Consider the following 24180-nt stretch of genomic DNA (forward strand, 5'->3'; position numbering starts at 1 on the left):
CTTGAGTGTCCTCACAGCATGGTAGCTGACAGCCTTTAGAGCAAGAGATCCAAGAGAGGGACGCCGGGGTGGCTCAGCAGTAGGGCGTCTGCCTTCTGCTCAGGGTGTGGCCCTGGGTCTGGGGAGCAGGTCCCACATTGGGCTCCCTGCTGGGAGCCTGCTTCTCCCTCTGCCTATGTCTCTGGCTCTCTCTCTGTGTCTCTCATGAATAAATAAATTAATAGATCTTAAAAGAGAGAAAGAGAGCCAACAGAGAGCAAGGCAGAAGTCCCAATGACCTAGCTCTCCAAAGTCAGGCCTGCTATCTCCATCTTGGTCATATGGACCAGCCCTGATTCAATATGAAAGAAGACTATGCAAAGGCATGGATACCAGAAGGAGAGGATCATTGGGGGCCATCTTGGAGGTTATCACTCACATCATCTTTGAAATCATATCTATTTTTTTATTTTGAAAAATTTCAAATATACACAGAGTAGAGAAAATAGTACAATGAACTCTCATATACCCATCATCCATATTCAGTCATTATCAAGGGATCATTTATTCTGTATATCATTTATTATGTATAGGTATCCCCATGAAACACATGCTCTTCCCATTCCATCCCCCTCCGCATATTCTATACTAACTTTCCCTAGATCCCATGTTCTAGGGATGGGGAAACATGGGGTCATGTTTCCCCAAGGAGAGACAGATACAAAGAAAGAAGGCCCTTCATGCTGGACACCAGTCTCAAGTGTGGATGTCTGCATTTCAGAGAGGTCACCACAGATAGGGTCCTCAGTCAATCCTTTTTCTTTTCTTTTTTTTTTTTTTTTTAAAGCTTACTAGCAGACTTTTTTTTTTTTTCCTTTATTTATTTATGATAGTCACACAGAGAGAGAGAAGGAGAGGCAGAGACACAGGCAGAGAGAGAAGCAGGCTCCATGCACCGGGAGCCCGACGTGGGACTCGATCCTGGGTCACCAGGATCGCGCCCTGGGCCAAAGGCAGGCGCCAAACCGCTGCGCCACCCAGGGATCCCAGTCAATCCTTTTTCATCCAGCTCATCCAGAAGTAACCATGCCATTTTCAAATTTTATTGTGCATACAGATCTTGCTAACATACAGTTTTGAATCAAAGAGGCCTAGGGTAGGACCTGGGAGTCTGTTTTTTTTTTTTTTTTTTTTTTTTAGATTTTATTTATTTACACATGAGAGACACAGAGAGAGAGGCAGAGACACAGGCAGAGGGAGAAGCAGGCTCCACGCAGGAAGCCCGATGTGGGACCCGATCCCGGAACTCCAGGATCATGCCCTGAGCCAAAGGCAGACACTTAACCTCTGAGCCACCCAGGTGTCCGGAGAGTCTGTATTTCTAACAAACTAATAAGGTGACGTAGACCTTGCTAGTTCACAGACCACAGTTTGAGTAGCAAGGATCTAGAGCCGTGCTGTCCAAATCGGTAGGCACTAGCTACATGTGGTCGTTTAAATTAATTAAAATTAAACAACATTGTAAATCACCTCTTCAGTTTCCCTAGACGCCTTTCAAATGTTCAATAGCCACATGTGGCTAGCTACCCTATTGAATAGAATAGTGGAAAGTTCCATTGGATAGCACTGGCTCAGAGAATTGACTGAAGCTAACTCTCCCACAGCTGCTTTCTAGGCCAGAATAACTATCTATTAATTCACAATAAAAAGAAGAACTTGATAGGATAAACAGGTTATTTATAGTGAGTATTTATTTCATCTTGCTGGAAGGGATCAACCCAATGTTCCTAAATACAATTTGGAAGATTGTTTGGGCAGCTCAGCATTTGAGCAAAAGAGGTTGGATATGTCTACCAGGTTATGGGACTAGATGAATTAATTTTCTCTACACTAGAAGTAGTTTTTTTTTTCTTTTCTTAATAGCTAGTACATACTGGCTATCAGAATCAAAACTAGAGAATACTGGAGGAATTAAAGCACCCTAGCTACCTTTGACTCTGTTTTAAAGACTCCATGAGGCTGGCCACTCTTCTTTAGGACAATGTAGTCTAATTTGCTGGGTGCACGTAGATGTCCCTTTCTTTGATCCATTTCACATTGTGTATATGTCCTTATAGCACTTCTCACCTACTATTTTGCCTGTTTACATGACTGCTTAGTTGTAAGCTCCTTGAGAGGAGGGATTTGCCCTGGGTCTGGCTAGTAGTAGGCGCTCAAAATATGTTTGTTGAATTAACATTAATAAGTAATTCCATTAAATTAGTACATTTATTATATGTTAGTCTCAGTGCCTGCTTTAGAAGTAAGGATAAGCATAGGATTTGGGCTTGGACAAATCATAGCTGTATTTAGGCTGTGTGACTTTGGGTATTTCACTTTGTTCTACTAAATCTCATTCCATTATCTATAAAATGGGAACAATAACAGAACCTGAGCTTACTTCATAGGGTTATTTTGTGAAAGTGCTTTATCATTTATAAGTATTACTTTTGTAAAAAAAATCCCGGTTTTCTCCGTAAGAGTTAGGAGATCCCTTGGTCTTGCTGTCACCATGTGTTTAAATTACCTTGCCCAATTATATGCCTTGTTCTTACATTCAAGGTATCACGTATTTGGGGCATACATTCAGATTTATAAGATCTCCTTCACTGGTTTAACTTTTACAATTTAGATATGTTTACAAATTTTAAACAAAATTTTAAACTTAAAAAATTAAAAAAAAATTAATCTACGTGCACCCAGCAAATTAGACTACATTGTCCTAATTCTTGAGGGACCTGGATGGCTCAGACAGTTAAGTGTCTGCCTTCGGTTCAGATCAGGATCCCAGAGTTGTGTGGATTGAACCCTATGTCAGGCACCCTACTCAGCGGGGAGTCTGCTTCTCCCTCTCCCTCTGATCCTCTCCCCTGCCCAAGTGTGCGTGTGCTCTCGCTCTCTCTCTTTCTCAAATAAATAAATAATCTTAAAAAATTATTTGAGACATTCTTATATTTTGTACAGAACCCCAGTGGTGTTACTAATATCAGCACTATTTTTGTAGTTCTTGGAGTATCTCCGAAAAGAGGGGGGCTCTAAGATGAAGCTATTTCTGGGAGGGGTAGCAATAACGATTAGTCCTTTGTGAAGTATTGCTTAAAAGGCTAAAATGTGAGCCCTTAGCATTGGGCTGAGCCCTTTCAGTATCTAGCAGTTCACTCATGTTACCATTTGTGGTTTCTCCCTAAAGGTGCTCAGTTTGGAGGATTCCTGTTGCCATCCCCCACCCACTTTCATAAACTATCACTCATTTCACTGATTCTTTTAACCTTTTCAATTGCCCATTAGTATTCCCACCCACTATTGACTGCCTTTCTATTCCTTACCCACTTCCACCTCAACCATGGCTCCACTTGATCGGGAGAAGCCATAAGAATAGGAATATTAACTATGGACAAAAGAGGAATGGTTGGTGCAGGTGGAGGGGTGCCATAGACACCTTTGAGTGTCCTGGGCTTTTCAGGTCTGTCAAATAAATCTGAGAGCACCTTATTCAATTTACAGCTTGTGCTCTTGGTCAGGGTTTTATTCTCCTTCCGTAGGCGAAGGATCGTTCCTGATGGCTAAATCACGAACACTTTCTTGACTCTTGACACTCACATATGGATGTCTCAAAATAGCCCAGCACTGAGTCATCAGAATAAATGCATCTTTGAAATATTGCTGACAAATAAATTCATGGCACAAAATGTTATCTCCGCCTTTACGGGTGGGGTTCCACCACCACATTCACCCTGCCGCTGACCAGACAGACATCCCAGAGATGGAAGATTTTGTTCCAAGGCATTGTTATAAGACTCCTCCGAGCTCCTGCCATGTGAACCTGGATAACCAGGGGGTCCTCTAAAGGGAGTTTAGGATTTTTTTCATTAAGAAATTTTGCCATCAGTCTAGAAATATTTTATTTTCCTGTACATACAACCCGCTCTCTGGATTTCTAAAGGTTTTATTTTTTTTAAAGATTTTTTAAAAAAAGATTTTATTTATTTTTTTCATGAATGACACAGAGAGAGAAGCAGAAACACAGGCAGAGGGAGATAGAGGCTCCCTGCAGGGAGCCTGACCGGGACTCCATCCCAGGACCCCAGGATCACAACCTAAGCCAAAGGCAGATGCTCAACTGCTGAGCCACCTAGGTGCCCCCCTTTTTAAAGATATTTGTTTGCTTGTTTATTTATTTATTTATTTATTTATTTATTTATTTATTTGAGAGAGAGAGAACACAAGGCAGGGGCGGGGGGAGGGGGTTGAGGGGGGAGAGGAACAGAGGGAAAAGCAGACTCCCCGCTGAGCAGAGAGCCTGATGCGGGGCTTGATCCCAGGATCACGACCTGAGCCAAAGGCAGATGCTTAACCACTGAACCATCTAGGCATTTCTAAAGCCTTTATATCTAAAATTAAATTCTAACTAATGTGAGATTTATCACTGAATTCTTATCATATGAATCCTTGATTAGTTTGCATTATATTTGGGAAGTTAATATTCTAGTTTAGGAAGTCAGTGCTGTTGTAATTTGGGGAAGGTTTATAGTTAAACTACGTTAAGTTTACTGCTGAGGGTTTTTCTCCCTTATCTAAGACCATTTGACTAACTCTCCGAGTTAATCTTTTTCCTCTAATCATGCCTTTTGTATCCTTAGCTATTCATTTATGCTTGAAGTTTCTACTCTTTAACCACTTAAACTGTTTTTAGCTGATTCTAAGGCTAATAATCATAATGTTAGCCTGTCTGGCCCATACCCATAATGACAGGCATTTAGACTACCAGGCCTAGAAGATACCTTAGCAGTCAAGTTCACAAGCTGGTTCACACCAGGCCTGAGTTAACCTGGAGAGGGAGTCTTGCTTTGTGGTTAAGAGATAGTCTCTGGAGCCAGGCTTCTTGGGATCATATTCAAGCTCTGCTACTCACTGTGTGACTTGAGCTATTACTTAACCTGTAAAATGGGTACAGTAAGATGCCCTACCTAATGGATTTGTTGTGGGGATTCACTGAGTTCATGTACCTAACATAGTCTCTAACATGTAGTAGGTGCTCTATAAGTGTGAGGAGGTAGGAGTGGGCTGCATCCTTCATCCTTGTTTGGGATTCTGATGATACCACTTCCTGGGACAATGCAAAGCAAATAGAAACAGGAGAAATCTGAATCTGTGGCCCAGGTTCTCCAGGGGTTCCGGGCCCAGACTTTGAGCCTAGCAGGATTCTATGTGTTAATGAGTGGGAGGCTAGGATTAGGATTCATAGTAGAAGCTGAAGATGTTGAGGAGGGCCCAGGGTTAGCAAAATGGAGTCAGTTCCTATTAGTTCTGTGAGGACACACAGAACTAGACCCGCAAGAAGGGCAAGGCCCAACTTCCCAGAACAGGCAGTAGTAGTTCCTTTAAAACCATGGGCAAAGAAGCTCCTGCTATGCTCAGTTAGGGCCAGACCAGAGCAGGAATATCAGGTTCAGTTTTGGACAGCTCATTTACAGCCTGGAGCACAGCCAGAGGTAGCTGATGGAATGATACACAGTCCAGTAATCATATCATAATGCATTCTCTCACAAACATCTGTGGAACCCCTCGGGCAGACCACTGTGTTGTATGCCTTGGGGTGAGGCTGGGTGGAGTGGGATGCAAATATGCCTTAGAAATCATCTCTTTCCCCCAGGACCTAGAAAGTATATATGTGGATTCTATTCAATTTAACAAACATCTATCTATTGGCTGTTACATTCAGGTCTCTATATAGGTGGTGGCTTCTGTGGCCTAGTAGAAAGAGCATTGGACTGAGTGTCAAGAGAGCTGGGTTCTAATTTCACCCTTGTCATCAGCTAGTTATAAGACAATGGATAAATTACTCTGAGCCTCGGCTTTCTCATCTATAGAATGGAAGTTGTAATACCTATTCAGTTAAAAGTACAAATTCCAGAGCCCCTGAGCCACAGAACTAGAAATCTTTGAGGAGGAGTCTAGAAAGCATTTTGATCATCAGGACAATTAGGAAACATTACCTTTTAGGGTCATGTTCTCCCTGGGTGGGCCTCAGGCTGTTTGCACCAGAAATCTCCAAGGAACTTGATTAAAAAGAGGATTTTGAGGCCACTTTAGACCTGCTTAGAACTTCTGGGGATGGGGGCTTGGGAATCTGTTTGTAAGAAGCCCAGTGATTCTTGGTACCCCTAAATTTGAAAACCACTGTTAAAGGAGTTCCGTGGGGCACCTGAGTGGTTCAGTCAGTTAAGCATCTGCCTTTGGCTCAGGTCATGACCCCCGGGTCCTGGGTTCAAGCTCCGCATTGGGCTCCCTGCTCCATGGAGAGCCTGCTTCTTCCTCTGCCTCTGCCCACCCCCCTTTCTCTGTCTCTTAATAAATAAATAAAATCTTTTTTAAAAAATAGAAAATAAAGGAGTTTCATGAGGATTAAATGAGAATGCATGTGAATCCTTTGGTAGTTCATGTATGAAGGGTGCTTTAACAATGAGACCTTCTACTTTGGGAGGACGTCATAATAACCACTTCGGGAAGTTGAAAGGTTGTGGATTAGTCAGAATCTTTGGAACCATATAGAAGAGTTACCCCTCATAGTGCTCCGAAGACAGGTGGCTTGCAGGGTCCCACCGAGAGGTTTACTGTAGCTAGGGAGGTGCTTTATTAGCTATAGGAGTTGTGAACACAATGTTTCTAAGACTTGGAGAGCTGAAATAGTGGTCTGAAATGGCAGAAAGAGGTTTGTAGGCCCAGATGTACCTACCTTCTGTGGGTACCACTAGGATGTGTGCTTCCCCAGTAAGAGGCTTTGAATGAGCCAGATTGCTGCCATCCAGTATGGAGAACCCTTTGGAGCAGAAGTCCTATCAAACCCTTTCCTTCAGCCTCCTATGTGTCCCTCCCATACCTGGTCCACTTGAATATGTGAATTGATCCCCATCCAATCATCTGTGGTTAGAGTAGCAGAGTTAATTTTGCTCATGACACATAGCCCAGATCTGCTTTCTTTGGAAGAGTAAGGAGGGAAAAATTTACAAAAGCAAGCATTTTGAAGCTGCTTGGTTTGTCTAATATACATTTTCATGGGGAAGAGGGAGTAAACAAATGTAGTGTGGCTGTAAAATTCGGTAACACAGACTCGTTGGTGAAACCAGTGGATTCCCTCCCCCTAAGCACATGGGCACACACAATTTTACACACATTTCTTGGGGGCAGAGATCTCATAAGGCTCATCCGTGGAATCCTAGGTGGAGGACTTCTCTGTTCTTCTGGGCCTCTAAAGGGAAGAAGTGTGCTACTGGGTAGAAGTGTCAGAGAAGCAGATTTCTATCCCATGGACAGAAACATCTTCTGACATTTCAAATGTCCAGTAATGGATCTTTTCCATCTTGAGGTAATGATCTCCCCATTGCAGGAAGCATTCAAGCAGAGGCTGGATGACTACTTTGCATAGATGTCCTTTCACGTGTTTGTTCATTCATTCTATTACACACACCTCATTCATATATAGCAAGAAGTCCTGAGAGTGTTTAGGAGTAGAAAAATGGCAATATGAAGGTAGACACATAAGAAACTGTCTCTGTTCTCAAGTATCATGGTTTGGTGAAGGAAACTGAGACACAGGTGGTCATGATACATGGTGACAGGTAATATATGAGCCCATGTATAAAGAGGGCTTAGAAAGCCAGAGAAGAGTATTAAGCAAACTTGTAGGGATTCCTGTGTAAGGGTGGAGGTTGACCAGATGTCCCCCAAAGTCCTCTGGGTGGCAATGGGGCCAAGAAGTGGCATCAAAGGGCTTTATCTACACCATTCCAGAAAGATGTACAATATATGGAAACAACCCCGATGGGCTTGCTATACAAACATAGCTTCAGGGCAAGCCTTTCACCTCCCCTTACTTCTACCTTCCAACCAAATGGCAGCCTCCTAGCTTGTGCTGTAGAGACATTTTGGAATTACTACTGACCTAAGCTTCAGTATCTCGTGAAGTTATCAATCAAGTCACAGATCTGAGCCCTTACCCAAGATTGTTATTTGAATGGAGCACCTTTGGTCTCCTATTTGGGCTGGAATGACAGGACTGCCAGTGAGAATGTGCTGGTGAGGATGAGGAAGGAGGCAGGACAGAGTGCTGGTGAGCACGGAGTGGCTATCCTCAAACCTCCAGCCATCTCTCTGTGATTGTTCCAAAAACTTTGAGGTTTGAAAGCATTTCCTTCCCTCCAGGTTTCTCTTATTTTCTTTGCCTGCTTCCACAGAAAGTACACCCGCCCTCTCTCCCTCCCACCAAGGTCACCACTCAGCAGGCTTTGATAAATGTCATCTTTTTTTTTTTTTGAAAGTCGCCTTGGAAAAAGGCAATTTGACTGCAGTGAGGCAGAACAAGGAGCTGAAGGCCAGCTGCCCTTTATCGACCAGAGCCCAACCCCAAGACCAAAACGAAGAGGGGTGTTGCACTGCCTGGGGCTCCTGGTGATCCCAGGGCTGCCTCTCCCCAGGGAGCTCTGTGCTGTGTGGAAGCCTGCGGCGCCCAGGTCCTGTGGTTGGTGCTCAGGTCCTGTGGTGGGGGATCCTCCTCTCTCTCCCCCTCTCCCCAGCCCTTTGTCTGCTACTTGTTTCCTGGCTGGTAACTAAAGGTCCCTGAGAACCCCCACAGCTCAGGGTGGGGGGGTGGGGGAGCCCTCTCTGCTGTGCAAGCAGTGGGCTGCTGATTAGTGTAGGGAATAAATAACAGCAAGCTAATTATCTCCTGATTGTGGCTTGCCTCACTAACAAGGCCAGGCTGGAGTGGTGATGCGGCAGTTGATACTATTCCAAGCATGCTTCTGGGTTCAAGGAAATTTCCATGCCTTTCCAGTCTGGAGACTTTCCCTTCCCAGATACTCTGGAGCTCTGGGTGGAGATGTTCTCACTCGAGCTTCACCTTGGAATTGAGAGACTCACCCCAGACAGGCTGTTTGTGTCAGACCCTGGTGGGTGATGGGAGCTGGCTCCTGGTAGAAGCAGGGAAAGGCTTTCAGGGAGGCTTGGGGGTTGGCCAAGGTCATGGAGAGATAGGTCCTCAGGGAGCACACTCTCCAGCACTTAGTATCCTAATTACATCTGCTGCTCCAACTGTTAGAACTGAGTGGTTCCCATCAGACCTGTAAGCAGAGAAGAAAAGTGCAAAGAATGCTGGTCTGGGACTTGAGAGTTCTGGGTTCTAGTCCTCCCCCTGACTCCCTCTGTGACGGTGGACCTGCTCCTTCATCACTCTGGTCCTTGATTCCCTCTTTATGAAACGAAGATGAGGCGACTCTCAGGGCTTTGGCTAACTCTAGAAATAGGACCGTGTGACTTTAACTCTGTAATTTGGACTGTGATATTAGGAAAGCTCTCAATACCTCATACGTCCACATTTCTAGGCTGTTTTCCTTTCCTATAATTGCACTGTTCCCCACCTTCCCCTCCCACTTTACTTGACTTCTCTTGTGCTCTCAAAACTTGAAAACTTGTCTAGCCTAGAAGGAAAAGGGTGAAGAACAACCTTTCTGGGAAGATGTAAGTTTCTAACAGCCTGGGCTATGCTAACTTGCTGAACCAATTATCAGCCCATGAAAAGCCAGGATATGGAGATGACCCGTAACTGCTATTGACCTACCGTGTTCAGAGGAAGAAATCAACTTGCACCTCCGCGTATTTTGGTTCATCCTGAGACTACAGGTATTGTCACTACCTCCACACCAACCACAGAATCTGCTTATAGGAAATGAAAGGGCTGGGATGCCGGGGTGGCTCAGGGGTGGTGCGACTGCCTTTGGCTCAGGGTGTGATCTTGGGGTCCCGAGATCCAGTCCCACATTGGGCTCCCTACATGGAGCCTGCTTCTCCCTCTGCCTGTGTCTCTCTCTGCTTCTCTCTCTCTCTCTCTCTGTCTCATGGATGAATAAATGAAATCTTAAAAAAAGAAAAGGAAATGAAAGGGCTGTCCCCTTTCACTGGGGATACTCACCTCTACAGGGTAGGTAAGACTCTCTATGCCTGAGATCAGGTGTTAGACAAACCAGATGTTTCCATCTGATAAAAATAAACCCATGAAAGAGCAAACTCCAGGTCACAGTCCTCTTGGGAAAAGAAAAGGGAGAAGCAGGGGCAGGAAGTGGGAGGCACTAGTTTAGAGTTGGGCAAAGGAGGGAAAGGTCACTTTCAGAATACTGAGAGATTCTGAAAGATAGAGTTACAGTGTCCTGAGGTATCAAGTGCATGCCACATGGTCTTACCTGATGGGAGGAACCCTCAGGTAGGGATAAGAAGGTTTCATTCAACATTATGCTTCACCGTCTTTTTTTTTTTTTTAAGATTTTATTTTTATTTATTTTTAAGTAATCTCCACACTCAACGTGGGGCTCAAACTTACAACCCTGAGATCAAACATTGCACACTCTATGACTGAGCCAGCCAGGTATCCCAATGCTTAATTGCATCCCAAGGGTAAATTTGGATAATTCATTTACTTGCTGTATTGGTTAGGGTGACCTAACTGATATAACCCCCAAGTTTCAGTGGCTTATCACAATAGAAGTTGACATTCTCACTTACATGACCATTTTTTAAAAATTTTTTTGAAGATTTTATTTATTTATTCATGAGAGACACACAGAGAGAGGTAGACACACAGGCAGAGGGAGAAGCAGGCTCCATGCAGGGAGCCAGACATGGGACTCAATCCTGGGTCTCCAGGATCACACCCTGGGCTGAAGGTGGCGCTAAACCACTGAACCACCCGGGCTGCCCTCACATGACTATTTAATACTGATATTCAGTTGATGGTCTTCAATTGATGTGATGGTTCAGGTACCCAGCACTGTCCATCTTGCGGCCCTGCTAACTGCTACAGGCTTTGGAATCTTCTACTAGGATCCTCTGTATTCAATCAGCAGATGGGGGAAGAGACAGGGAGCGTGCAGAATTGTGTGGAAAGTTTTCCCAGCCAGGTCTGGAAGTGGTGTTCATCAATTTTGCCCACATTCCACTGGGCACAACTCAGTCACGTGACCACATCTGGCTGCAGGGGAGGCTGGGAAATGTAGTCAAGCTATGCATGCAGTAGGTAAAAGAAAATGGTTTGGTAAACATACTTTCTTTGAACTTTTGTTTCCAAACTTATCAGTACAGGCAAAGGGCTTCTGCATTGCCATTTCTACAAGTCAGCATGAATATAAATTAGATTATGAGAAGTTTTAGAGATGCAGAATGAGCATATACACACACATTATAATCTGTTTTTTCAGATTAATCCAGAAATAACTTCATAAATAATTGGCCCTTAACTCTATTAGACATATTAAAAGTGCTCTATTATTGGAACAGGTATATTTAGGGTATATGACAAGTATTTGAATGATTGTGAAATTGATTTCAATGTGTGATGAAGACAAACTCTTCAATAAATCCAATCCTTTAAAAAAAATATGGCAAATTCGCCTTCCTGTCTTCTTTCCCTTTGATCTGGATGGAGGATTTAGCCAGTACAGCTAGTGTGGTCAGAAGAGTTGGGGCAAAATTTGGCTGGGCCAACCGGCATATTTGGTGAATCTAGGGCAGAGAAGATGGCCTATGTGGCCAGGAAATTTATTACATTAGTTAGTGAAAGGAGTTACATTATGGAAAGGGAATACACTCCATGGTATTAGATCAGAATTGGGGTGCCTACTTTGAACTCATGTTTTTAATATAGAGTGGTGTGTGTGTGTGCACACATATGTATTTCTAGCTCTGTCTGTTTTGAGGTCCTAGAAGCAATGATAACCCAATAGCAGCGAGCGCACCCAACACCCAGATCTTGGCTTCTAAATATCATTTTCCACTAAAAGGAACCAGGACTGATCAGCCTGGAAAGTACTAGATGAGCCTGGAGCATCTGGTTGTGCTATAAAGTAAGGATGTGCTCAAAGAATGACGGGACCATGTCAAAAATACACAGAATCCAGATTGAAGGGTTATCTACAGGCCAAGACTGGGACAACTGAGGCATCAAAATAAATAATTTTATTATTAGGTTGTGACTCACTGGATAAGAATGGTTGAGTTGATATAATTATATAAATGGGGAGAAGGGAAGGCATTAAAATGTCAAATGATAAATTTGAATGGGGTCTCTGGAATAGATGGTAGTTTTGTATCATGTTAGTTTCTTGATCCTAATTGTTGTACTACGGTTATGTGGGAGAATGTCTTTGTTTTTAGGAAATATACACTGAAGTGTTAAGAGCTAATGGGGCACCATACTTGTAACTCACTCTTGAGTGGATCAGAAATTTTACATATATATATGGGGGGGGGCGGAGGGAGAGGAGAGAGGGGAAGTGAAAGAGACATACCTGCAATGAAGCAAATGTGGTAAAATTGAAACAGAAAACAAATCGAGGAACTCAGCGAAAGGTATAGAAGAGTCCTTTGTACCCTTCTTGCAACTTTTCACTAAGTTTGCAATTATTTCAAATCCAAGGGATCCCTGGGTGGCGCAGCAGTTTGGCGCCTGCCTTTGGCCCAGGGTGCGATCCTGGAGACCCAGGATCGAATCCCACATCAGGTTCCCTGCATGGAGCCTGCTTCTCCCTCTGCCTATGTCTCTGCCTCTCTCTCTCTGTGATGACTATCATAAATAAATAAAATTAAAAAAAAATCTATATCAAATCCAAAAGTTAAAAACATCACAGACTCTAGTAGTAGGTGTTCAGTAGCAGTAGCATAGCACTCTGCTATTGGTCTCGGGCAGAAGAGACACTGGTGAGGGTTGAGGGTTCACGGGAGGTGAGAAGTAGTAAAGTGTCACAGGAAGCAAACAGGATTGGGGATAAATGACCTAGATTGTCACCTAGCAGTTGGGTGATCTGGAAAAAGGTACTTCACATCTACAAGCCTCAGACGATGGTATGTGTCTCCTAAGAATGCCATGTGGCTTAATAATATATATGACAGTCCTTTGAAAGTCAGGAAACATGATACCAAATATAATTGTTAGAGAGGTAGCTTCTTTCCCTGGGCCAACGACAACGAACGAATGCAAAACTACCCCTTCAGTCCTGGTATCTCTTTCAGTTCTTCATCTGGTTACCATCAGGACATTGTTATTCTCAAAAAGATTACTCTTTTAATGGACTGAGAACCGAGGAGGCTTGGCACCTAGGAAGGGGGACAGTTGATGACAAAGCCACCGGGGATTGACATGATTCATGGGTCTGTATCCTTTGCGTGTGTGTGCATACACATCCTGGAAGCCTCAATTTTAGGCGCCTTCTCTGCGAGCAGAGAGACCCTGTGGGGACTGATGAATGCTGTTATAGATTCATAAACATCTGCTAGTGGGGCCTGGGAAGTCCCTTCTAGAAGGAAAGCCCCTTTGCTTCTGTCACTCCTGACAATAATGCTTGTGCACACAATGTTACGATACAAACCATTCTCTGGCAGCTTGGGAATCAGTGTCCTTATGCCATGCACTGCGATGAGCTGACAGCAGCGTGGGGTAATAAAAATCACCATTCCTGTTTGTACCCTTCCCAAAGCCTCTCGTTGACCTTCCCTCACGTAGGCCTTGGAGCCACAGCAACCTGCACAGCTAATTGCTCCCTGTATCTTTTCACAGATCAGGAAAAGCTGACAGTCCGGGAGTCCAGGACTGGCTCCAGTCCACAAAGCTAATGAATGACACTGATGGGACATCAAGCCAGGACTTTAACTATTGTCCTCCTTTCCATGACACTTGGACTGGAGATGGTCTGTCGCTGGCACCTCTCTCACTCCCTTTCCATGACCCCTGGCCTGCCTCCGGGCGCTGCTCTCCTCTTGCTCTGCCTCCCAGAGCTCGCTACCACGGTGGGCCAATGCAAAGCATCCTATGCTAGAATTCCTCTCCAGGCCGTCTGGCCATCTCCTTTCCCACATGGCCTTGCTAGAAACACAAGGGTTCAGGGTTTTACACCTGCTGCTTAAGGATGTCACTCCCTATCTGGAGCCAAGAGAGAAGAGAGTGAGGATGAGGCTCTCCTGCCAGTGGCTTTGGGAAGCCGTCCCCGGGAGCTCATCTCGCACCCTCTCTGATTCCCAGGCCACTTGCTGCATCATCTTCTAGTCCATGTAGACATTTCTTTCCTCACGGTGCCAGCAGAAGGAGCAATACTTCATTTCTTCTAATGTACTCCATCCCAGTGACTCAGGCTGGAGGAAGTTCCAGCAATGCCACATTATCTCTAGGCTCCCACTGTCCTCTGACCCAGAGAGACAGACAGACAGACAAACATCAGACACAGCAGAGCCCAGCTGGTCTTTGCTTGATCCCTTGAGTAGCAGCTGCTCCTGACTTGATGGGGGCTCACAGGAGAAAGGGCTACTTCTGTTGGTGGTGGTGTGACCAAGGAGCATTCTGATGGGCCTCAGGTGCCCTCTGTGTTCTGAGAGCCCTGAGAAAGAGGGTGCACTCTGGGTTTGTTAGACAGACTTGTTGGGCTTTTGGGACATGCTGGATGGGTCATGGGTGATCCACTAGACCTTGATCAGTGACTTTTGGAACTTAGAGACCAGGCCCTGTGGTGGAATGGAACCAATACCAACCACCTGGCAGTTGGCAAACCTGTCTCAGATCTGCCTTAACCAGTGAGGCGTCCTTGAGCAAATCACTTTTCCACACTGGGACAGTTTCCTCATCTGTAACATGAGGAATACATTTTAAGGGCCCTTTTGGCCTTTCAGTATTTCTGGTTAGTATCATTCTGCAGGCTCTTCAGGGCTGGAGCCTGGCTGGAAGGAACTCAGGTCTGGAAATCAGAACTTCTGACTCTCACGCTCTGTTCACTGCTAATTCTGGAAAGCAAGGCTACTGTGGTATGTTTAGGAAGCAGAAGGCACTGCCTGGCCTCTGTTGAGTGGAGCAGGGAAACTGCCCAGGAACTCAGCATCTGGACCCAACAGGACTTCCAGCGATGGGTGTGGTGGTGCGGTGAGGCTAGGGGCAGGGGTGGAGGCAGGGTGGAGGGGAGTCTAGAGTCCAGCAGTCTTCACAACTCTCCTGGTGAGTGCTGCCTCCACCGGTAGCCTGAGGACAAGCCCAGAGAGACCTTGGGGTAGGTTAGAGCACAGTATAGAACAAACAGAAGAACCGAGGGGACTAGCACCACTTGTCAGCAGTCAGCCAGGCATAGTAGACCTTAAGGCATTTTAGAGCTTGCTTCCTGCCTCTGGAGGGTAGCTCAGGATATTTTGGAGGTCTCTTCCAGACTTGACACTCTATGAGTCCATAAATAAAAAGCCAGTTCACTTCACCCTGAACTCACCTCTGATAGTGGGCCTCCTGGGGTCAGGCAGTGTGGATAGTTTTCCTCCTGCTTGGGTGCCACCCAGTTGACCTGCTTCCCCAGGGCCAGGAGGAGAGAGAAAGAGAATGAGAACTATCACCTCTTTCCTCCCTCCTCCCACCCCCTCTCAATCCCCTCCCAATCCCCTAAGGATCAGAGCATCCCCTGCCATCTCCCCACCTCCCGGGAAACCAAACGCTGGCTGAGCCCAGGGGCACAGAGAGGTGGGCCTGAGGCCAGCAGAAGCAGCTGCACGAGGTGTCATCTTGCTGTGGGGGTGGAGAGAAGCTGGACTTTGAAGGTGTCCTCTGAGACCAACGCCCGTAACCCGAACCTCCTCCCTGCCCCACTAAGGCCCTGGGAGAGAAGACTCAGAGGGTACCTGTGGGCCAGGTCAGGGTCAGCTCAGGAGCCACGGGTCTGTCACTCCAGGCAGGAAGGAGACAAGCTTTGTATGAGAATTCCAAGGAGCTCAGCCCCTGGCAGCCCAGCCCCGAGAGAGAGCCGAGGCGAGTGCCAACGGAGGCAGCCGCCGGCCGCTTCCCCCACAGACAGACCGGGTATTGATCCTGCTTGCGCCCCCCTCCTTGTGCAGCTAATGGCCTGGAAAAAACTGGCCAGCTGTTCCCCAGCTGTGACATAATGAGCTCAGGGACGATCAATGCCCGTTCCGGTGTCTAATTAGGCCAGGGAGCTGGCTAGGGTGAGAGTGCGGCCTGTTTCCTGAGGGCACCACTTCCACTGCATCCCCAGCTGCTGGCTGCCGGCAGCCACCTGCCCCCCCCCCCCCCCCAGGGCCCCGCGCATCTGCGCCCTGGAGGAGGGGCCGGGCCCTCCAGTGGCCCTGGGAAGTCTTCTGACCCAGACTCCTCTCTAGCAGGAGAAGCTTCTCTCACCGTGTCAGGTGTGGGGGGGTGGATCGCCGCGGGGAGAGCTGGGCCTGCAGGGGAAGCTCCGGACTCCCAGTGTACTGTCACACCCCCTCTCCATCAGGGGCTGGCACTCTGTACAGTGCCCTTCAGTCCCAACCCTCCAGCCCCTTGCCCCCAAGATCCTGCCTGGGACCCGCCCCACTACTGGTGCTGATCGCCCAACCCTGGGGCCGTGAGGAAGAGGCTGTGAGCAAGTTTGGCTCCTGGCCTGGCCTCCCTCTGCTATTTATACCCTGGGTCCAGGGAAAGATGGATCAGATTCTCAATGTGCTCACTGCAGAGGAGGAAGTGAGGGTGGAGAGGGAGATGGAAAGGGAAAGGTGTTCACTGAGGCAAAGCAACAGAGAGGTGGGCAGTGAGGCCCACGGTGAAGAGGCCCTGGGACTTGGAGAGTCCTAAGAGCTGAGAGTGAACTCTCAAGAGAGATCAAAAGAGGGAAGCCAAATAAGAGAGAGAAAAGGGAGAAATGGGGCCATGGGGGAAAAAAGAGATGGGATCCAAGCAGCAGGACACACCCTGTACTGGGTGGAGTCAGGCCCCAGGTGCCAGATCAGATGCCCCATCAGGGCAGGTGCTGGTCTGGTCCCTGCGTCCAGGTGCCTGGTGTGAAATTACAGGCGTTGTGAGAATGGCTGGGGTCAAAGAGGCACAGGGAACAGGGCTTGTCTGGGGCTGGGCAAGGATCTTCCCCTAGAATCCAGGCTGTGGGCTCTGCTTTCTGGGGCTGGGAAGGTGTGGGCAGGGAGCTGGAAGCAGAGGTCAGAGCAACTTCGGCGAGGGAGGAGGTGACTACTGGGGAGTGTGGTGTGCAAAGGCCTGGGAGGGAGGGATCTAGGCTTTCTCCAGCCTCCACTGTAGGCAGCCCAATCTGCCCCAAGGCTTTTTGGGTAGCCTGGGCCTAAGCAGGTGACATCGTTCAGGCAGCCTCCAGCCTTCCTACTAGTCACACAGTCACGTACAAATCGTCAGCTGGACCTGCTTAGAGGAGGGGTCTTTCTGGGGCCCAGCTGACCCTGGTCAGCCTTCCTGTGCCCCTTCCCAGTGCCAGCACTGCATTTCTTCCTGACTATGATTCCCGGAGGAATGGCCTGGTTTGTGGAGAGTAGGAGTGCCCAGTGCTATTTCCGGCCACTGCCGCTGGCCCTGGGGCCCTGAATCCTTCGAGCTGTCCTGGCCCGGGCCAGAGAAGCCGCACTCAGGGATGGCTGCAGATTCAGACTCAGTCTAGAGCTGCAGAGGACCTTGGGCATCTACAAGCTTCTCCCAAGCCCTCCTTTGACACTGAGGTTCAGAGACGTTACGAGGGTAGCCCCAAGGGCGCTGTTCACTTGCGCACCTGCAGCTCCTGGACTCCCGAGTTGGGAGCTCCTTCCAGGACGCCAGTCTGTCCATCTCTCCCACGGCATCTCCTAGGAGTAGAAGGGATTTTCTCCTGGAGGCTTGGCGCTCCTGCCTGGACCTCCCAGCAGACATTGTGGGAAGTCAGATCGGTGAAAAGATCGGGACCCACGGGACAGTGAGTCCCGCAGGAGAGACCCAAGTAGAAGCCTGGCCTCCGGAGACCGGTCTCTGTGGCCGACACTGCCCTCTTGCGGCCGCCAGCCTTCAGGGCGGCCTGGGGATGGGGCCTCTTCCCGGCCGGTGCCCCCTCGCCGGACCGGGCTCAGGCGGGCCCGACTTAGCCGCCGCAGGGCTGTCCTTCCAGCCTGGGCCTCGGGGAGACGGAGCTGTCACAGCGCTGAGGGCCCTCAGGCGGGCGTCACCCCCTCTGGGGAGGCACTTAGAAGCCATCTCTCCAAATCCCCGCGGAGTCCTGGCCTTTCCTTGGACTGAGGGGCGTAAGACTTGAACGCGGGGAGGATCCTGTGTCTAGGTGGATCAGAAATTCATGGGGAGGACGTTGTAGGAAAAGAGAATGTCTGGGAAAGAGGCCTCAGAGCCTGCATCTCTGTGCCCCGCTTACAGAAGGAAGGGAAGGCTGCCTGGGGCCTCAAGGGGGCTGGTGGGGTGAGGGCCCCTCTCTTAGATGGAATTGCCCCAGAAATGTAAATCGGGGCGCCCACCCCAGACCAGAGACCTGGCACAGTTGGTCTGCTCTGTGGAGCTCAAGTCGGGAAATCCAGCCCAGCTCTTTGTTCTCAGGCCAGAGCGGAGGATGTCATTCCCACAGGTGTGAACGGCCAGGTGGCCCAGGGTGCTGCGTCTCTGCACATCAGGCCGGGCAACTTCTTAGGACATCGTGAATCTCGAGGAGAGAGTTTCCAGGCTCTCAAATGACCTAAGCACTCCACCCTTTGCCTCTTCCCCGTGGAATGGACACACCGGTGGCTCTGAGAACGCCCCCCGGGGCACAAGGGCCATATGGGTTCATTGCTTTCTCTGACCCCCCCTTTTCTCTGAGCTGACTTTGTCATATATTCACAGACGCTACGTCCTTGAGGTGACCTATATGTTTTCCCTCCTCCCTCCAGGCCTGAGTGACAAGGACAACTCCCAGCCTGGAGTTCAACCTCTCACTCTGGAACTCGAGAGTTCAGTAAATACTGATTGACTGACTCACTCAGAAGACAGGGGATGGTCCCGGGAGTGAGGCCCTTCATCCGCGCCCCCCCCCCCCAAAACATTTTGCTGTGTTGGCTTTGGCTTTTCAGACTGGCTTGCCCACAGCCCTGCCAACCTACCTCTCTATTCTTTTTCCCTACACGTGGATTAAGTCACAGTGCCCTGATATTCCCTAAGCTTGTCTGTCTCCATGTTTTTTTCCAGACCACCTTCTTCCTTCTTGACTCTTCTCTTCCCCAACCCCCTTCATTTATGGCCAGTCAAAATTCTACCTTCCTTTAAGACCTATGCTGCTTCCTCCATGAAGCCTGCCCAGATTTCCTGAGGGAGTAAGTTCACCTTTTTTCCTTTAAATCTTCCACGACGACTGGAAGCTGAAGCTTACAGCCTGCTTCATCCCCATCTTAGATTGTAAACACCTTAGATTGTAGAGGTCAGGGTTTGTATTCCTTTCATCCTCATACCTCTCTCTCTAACACCCCCCCCCAAACAGAGTTTTGCATATAGTAGGTGCTCAATACGCATTTCTTGTATTAGGTGGAGTGGAGTTTGCTGTTTGGGCTGCTGAGAGCTGAGGAATGGGGTGCTCTGAAGCTTTAGGAGACCATCAGAATGTGTTCAGAATGGGGAGGCACCTATATGGGGAAGTGAGGGGGGAGTCTGGGCACCCTCAGACGCTTGGTGGAGAAGAGGAGCACTTTGCTGAGGAGAATAGGGCAGGTCTTGGGGATGCGGTGGGTTAGAGAAAGGCATTGGTGATAGGGGACCACAGGTTGACCACAGCATCAGATCTGATGGACCCCAACTGTCTGCATCCTTAATAACAGGCAGAAAAGGGAGTAGGAATCCAAAGGCTTGGATCCTGGTCTCCTTCACTGGTCAGCTGGGTGGCCTTGGGCAAGTTGCTTCTCCTCTCTGGGCTTCTTCGTCTGTAAAATAGGTACCTGACTTCCAGTGACCCTTTGATTATGGGGGGGGGGGAGGGTGTACATGCCCTCTTTCCCACTAGGCCTAAGCACTGGAATGATCCTAAGTCCTGGATAGTCCCGGAGAAGGTGACAGAGCCCACAGCTGTGGCCTGACTCAGAGGCTGTAGAGGTTGGTGGCGGTGGAAGACAGTGTGCCCAATTCAGAGCAAGTCAAGTGGCCAGTTATCAGACCACAGGGAAGGGTTTTCAGGGACTCCCCTTCCTTTGCTGTGCTTCTCTGTCCTCTTCCTTGCCACAACCCCGCACTCATAAAATATAGATCTTGGAGTCGGAGCCCAGCTGCTCAACTGTGTGGCTCAAAGAAAATCACTTAACCTCTCTGAGCCCCAGTTTCCATATTTGTGAATGGGGTTACTTGGAAGATGGTCGAGAAACTCTGTGTAAGTGCCCAGTACCGTGCTTCCTGCTGGATCTCCCTTTCTGAGTCTGCAAAAGGAGAATTGATACAGATTGCTTCACAGGCCCCAGGGCCAAGGGTTACAGTGCTCTGCAGGTGCACTGGGGGTGGGGCATTCCGAGGGCTAGGCTGAAGGTGGGAAGTGTGTCTGGGAAGAAGACGGAGAGGGCTGTTGCCCAAGCAAACCCCTACTGCTAGTGAGGAAGGCCCATTCCCCTGTAGACTGACTTATTGCGTTAAGGAGCCTGGAGCTCTCTATATTTTTCTTTGGGGGTCCGGCATGGAGCCCCAGCTGGTGGATGAAGCGGGGGCTGTGTGGGGAAGGCTCCCCAGTCTCATAGCAGGCCTGGCCTGCACACACACTGTGGGTGTTCCTGCCACTCTTTTGAGCCTGGTTCATCCAAGGCCCCCAGTTTCTAATCTGGTTGGGAAGGATTTATTTTTGGGTCCCTGTAACCTAGCAATGGGCTCACATGACCAGTGGCAGCTGCAGGCTGAATATACCGTTGAATCTTGGCTCCTGGCAGGGGGTGTAGGCCAGACTGTGGGGGAATAAAGGGAATGGAAAGGCTCTCACCCCTGCTTTCCTCCACAGCCCCTCAGCCTGGCCCCCAGATGGGGAGCATGGGGGTGGGGGCCTGGAAGCAGGCATGGCTAGTGCTGGCACAGCCGGGGCTGCGGTGGGGAGGGCCCTGCTGTGAGGCCGCTGTCTCATGAGGAGAGCTGGGTGTCCATGCGGATGTAGGGGGTGCAGAGGATGCAATGCTGGCGTCCTGGGGGCAAGCCCAGGCTGGGGGAGCCGACGGTTGAACCCACAGTCTGTGTCGTGGGATCTCAGGGACACCCCTGGTGGATGCTGGAATCCCAGCCTTCAGCTTCTTCCCTTTGTTCCCTGTTAGATTGTTAACATCCCTGGGAGACAGAACACATTAGCTGCTACCCGCGCGAGTGGCTTTATCAGCCTCTTCCTTGACAGCAGGTTTTGACAGAGGCAGAGACAACAGAGGAGGGCAATGGGTGCCACTAAGTAGGTGAGGGGCTACCGGGAGGGTGCTGTGGGAGCCTAAAAGGCATTAGAGAGATATTTATTGAATAAGTGGATGGATGGACGGATGGACGGACAGATGGATGGAAGATAAACTTGGTTAGCTCTGATCTCCTGAGGGGGTGGGAGAGGTTGGGTGGGGGTGGACGTGACCCTGTCAAGAGGCACTGGTGGGCAAGGGAGGGACAGGGCCACCTCGAGGAGCAAGTTGAGGATGGAGATATCAGACCTCAGCACCAGGGGCCCCACCAGGATACTGAGGGAGGGCCGCCACCCTGCCCCAGTGGACAGGAGTCCCCTCCTGGGCTCCGCGCGGCATGGTGGGCCGTGCACCTCTGATGTGGCTTGTGAGGCCACCCCAGTTTCTCTACCTCCGTCTCCCACATCGTCTATTGCACTAAAGTCTGAAAGGAGGGATTGGCAGAGCGGGTGGGGGGAATGTAGTGCCAATAGCTACTTCAAACCCTGACTGAGATCATTTAACGAGATACAGCGTAAGAAGTGCCTCCCCAGGCTAGGCACTCAAAAACTGGCATCATCTCCAGTACTGTTTTTATTATTTAAAAACAATATTTCTTTGTTTATTAGAGACAGAGAGAGAGAGAGAGAGAGAGAACAAGCAGAGGGAGTGTCAGAGGGAAAAGGAGGGAGAGACTCCTCAAGCAGACTCTCCACTGAGTGTGGAGCCCCACATGGTGGTGGATCCCAGGATCCCGAGATCATGACCTGAGCCGAAAGCAAGAGTCGGATGCTTAACCGACTGAGCCACCCAGGCGCCCTTATTGTTCATGGTTGTTATCAGCTGCCGCCAGGCCAGGATAGGCGGTTTTCTCTCACTCCATGTTCCCAAGCAAAAATGTCTTCCAGCAACTGGGAGGACGTGCCAGGATCCATTGGCTGCTTGGAGCCACCTTTCCTAACAGCTCTCTGGGACCTGGAGACTTGGTCCACTGGCCATCATGCCAGTTGCTTGGGCAAACTGTACGAGCTCCCCCAAGCCGGAAAATAAGACTATATTTGGGTTGCAGGCTTCCTATCCCTATTCGATAAACTGAGGGGTGAATCTTTGCCAATTTTAGAGATAGAAAAAACTATAGTAGGTAGATAAACTGAGGCACAGATGGCCAACTCACAGGCCAAGGGCTTACCACCAACCAGTAGAGTAGAGCCCAACTAGAACCAAGGTTCTCCTCCCAATCCAGTGCCCTTTGGATAATCCTGTACTGGTGAGCCTGTGTGTGCTCTGGTTCTTTCTCAGTCCTTGGAAGGGGCCATTGGCTTCCTTTCAGGAAGCATGCGGGTGCTGATCATGCCTTACCTGATCCCAGAGGGTTTGGCCGATCTCAAGATGATCTTGCCAACATGTCAGCACAGGGCTTAATAAAAATCATTTTGCTGGGATCCCTGGGTGGCTCAGTGGTTTGGCGCCTGCCTTTGGCCCAGGGCGCGATCCTGGAGTCCCCGGATCAAGTCCTGCGTCAGGCTCCCGGCATGGAGCCTGCTTCTCCCTCTGCCTGTGTCTCTGCCTCTCTCTCTCTGTGTCTATCATAAAATAAATAAATAAATCTTTAAAAAAGAAAAAGAAAAAAATCATTTTGCTGTTTACAGGGTGTCAGGCATGTACCTAGGGGAGCAGGGTTTCTTTATAGTGGGAGGCTATGCCCCTCCATCTCGCCTCCAAAGGCTCATCACATGGCCTTGGACGCTGTAAGGATGGTGTTTACAGGTTTACATTTGATATTTTAATTTGATTTCCCTGTACTAAGTAACATATGTGTTTTATTTCAGGCTGTCTCCTGGAAAGCCACGGCCACTTCTGTGGAATAGGCTTTAGGGCTTCAGCCCAGAGTCCCATGTCAGGTCTCCAGAGAGGCCATGGGGGCATGGAGGAAGGAGTAAATGCTTTAGCTTCAAACAGGCCTGGGTTCAAATATTGGCTCTGGCACTTCCTCTCTGTGTGATCTCGGGAAAGTCCCTTAATCTCTGGCTCCCATATTTTCATCCATAAAATAAGGTGAATAAAGGCTGCCTCATAGAATTTATGTGAGGATTGAAGGTACAGTATATAAAGGACTTGGCACTTGTAAGAGCTCAAGAAAATGTGTTTGGGGATACTGGTGATCACTCTGCGCTTTGGGCTGGTCAGTGGCCTCTTCACAGTTAACCTGGGGCACAGGGCAGACCTTGACTTCTCTGGGTTTTCTGGGTAACTCAGTGTTTTCATGGCTCTTTCAGTTGAGTCTGGTCTTTCTTTCCTTTTGGAGGCAGAAAGAATTTCTGGATGGGCAAGTCTCAGGGCAGAGGGCTCGGGAGTAGGTATCATGCCTGAATTCCTGACCTAGGCTCATGGCTCTGCCATGTGTGGCTTTGGACAATGTCTTCACCTCTCTGGGCCTCAGAAACATGGGTAGTTTGGCCTGTGGGGTGTGTTTCAACTCTGCAGTGTTAGGATCCTATCCTTGGGTGTCAGGCATGTACCTAGGGGAGCAGGGTTTCTTTATAGTGGGAGGCTATGCCCCTCCATCTCGCCTCCAAAGGCTCATCACATGGCTTTGGACGCTGTAAGGATGGTGTCCTGCAGCTCAGTCCAGTCCTACAGATCCAGAGCAATCTGAGCCTTCCTGAGTTCCTGGTGCCCACTCTGTCTTCAGGGAACAGTGTTATGGTGGTACCACTATGGTGGCTCATGGATCCCCCTACCTCCATCGGTTCTCACAAGCCCACACCAAATAAACATACAATCTAAGAAAACAATAGTAATGTGACTCCTGAGGGATAATGCAGAGTTAGGAAAAGGCCTTTAGCTCCCTGTCGAACCTGAATGCCACTCCTGAACCTATCCCCTGTACATTTTTGGCAGCTGACCCTGGAACCTTGGCCCCTGCCAGGCCTAACCTGGTACTCTGTGTCTGCATTGACCAACCTGCTACAA

General features: G+C 48.7%; 1 long non-coding RNA gene across 1 annotated transcript; it reads right to left on the bottom strand.

Annotated features, from left to right (window-relative positions):
* Positions 1 to 10579: 10579 nt before the first annotated feature.
* Positions 10580 to 16385, bottom strand: LOC140637594 (uncharacterized). Its single transcript, XR_012034678.1, has 3 exons — positions 15706 to 16385; positions 15303 to 15374; positions 10580 to 11068 (listed from the first exon to the last, which is right to left on the bottom strand). It is a non-coding gene; the product is annotated as an uncharacterized lncRNA (long non-coding RNA).
* Between the last annotated feature and the right edge of the window lie 7795 nt (positions 16386 to 24180).

The sequence above is a fragment of the Canis lupus genome, chromosome 8 (genome assembly GCF_048164855.1).
Source record: "Canis lupus baileyi chromosome 8, mCanLup2.hap1, whole genome shotgun sequence".
NCBI lineage: Eukaryota > Metazoa > Chordata > Mammalia > Carnivora > Canidae > Canis > Canis lupus.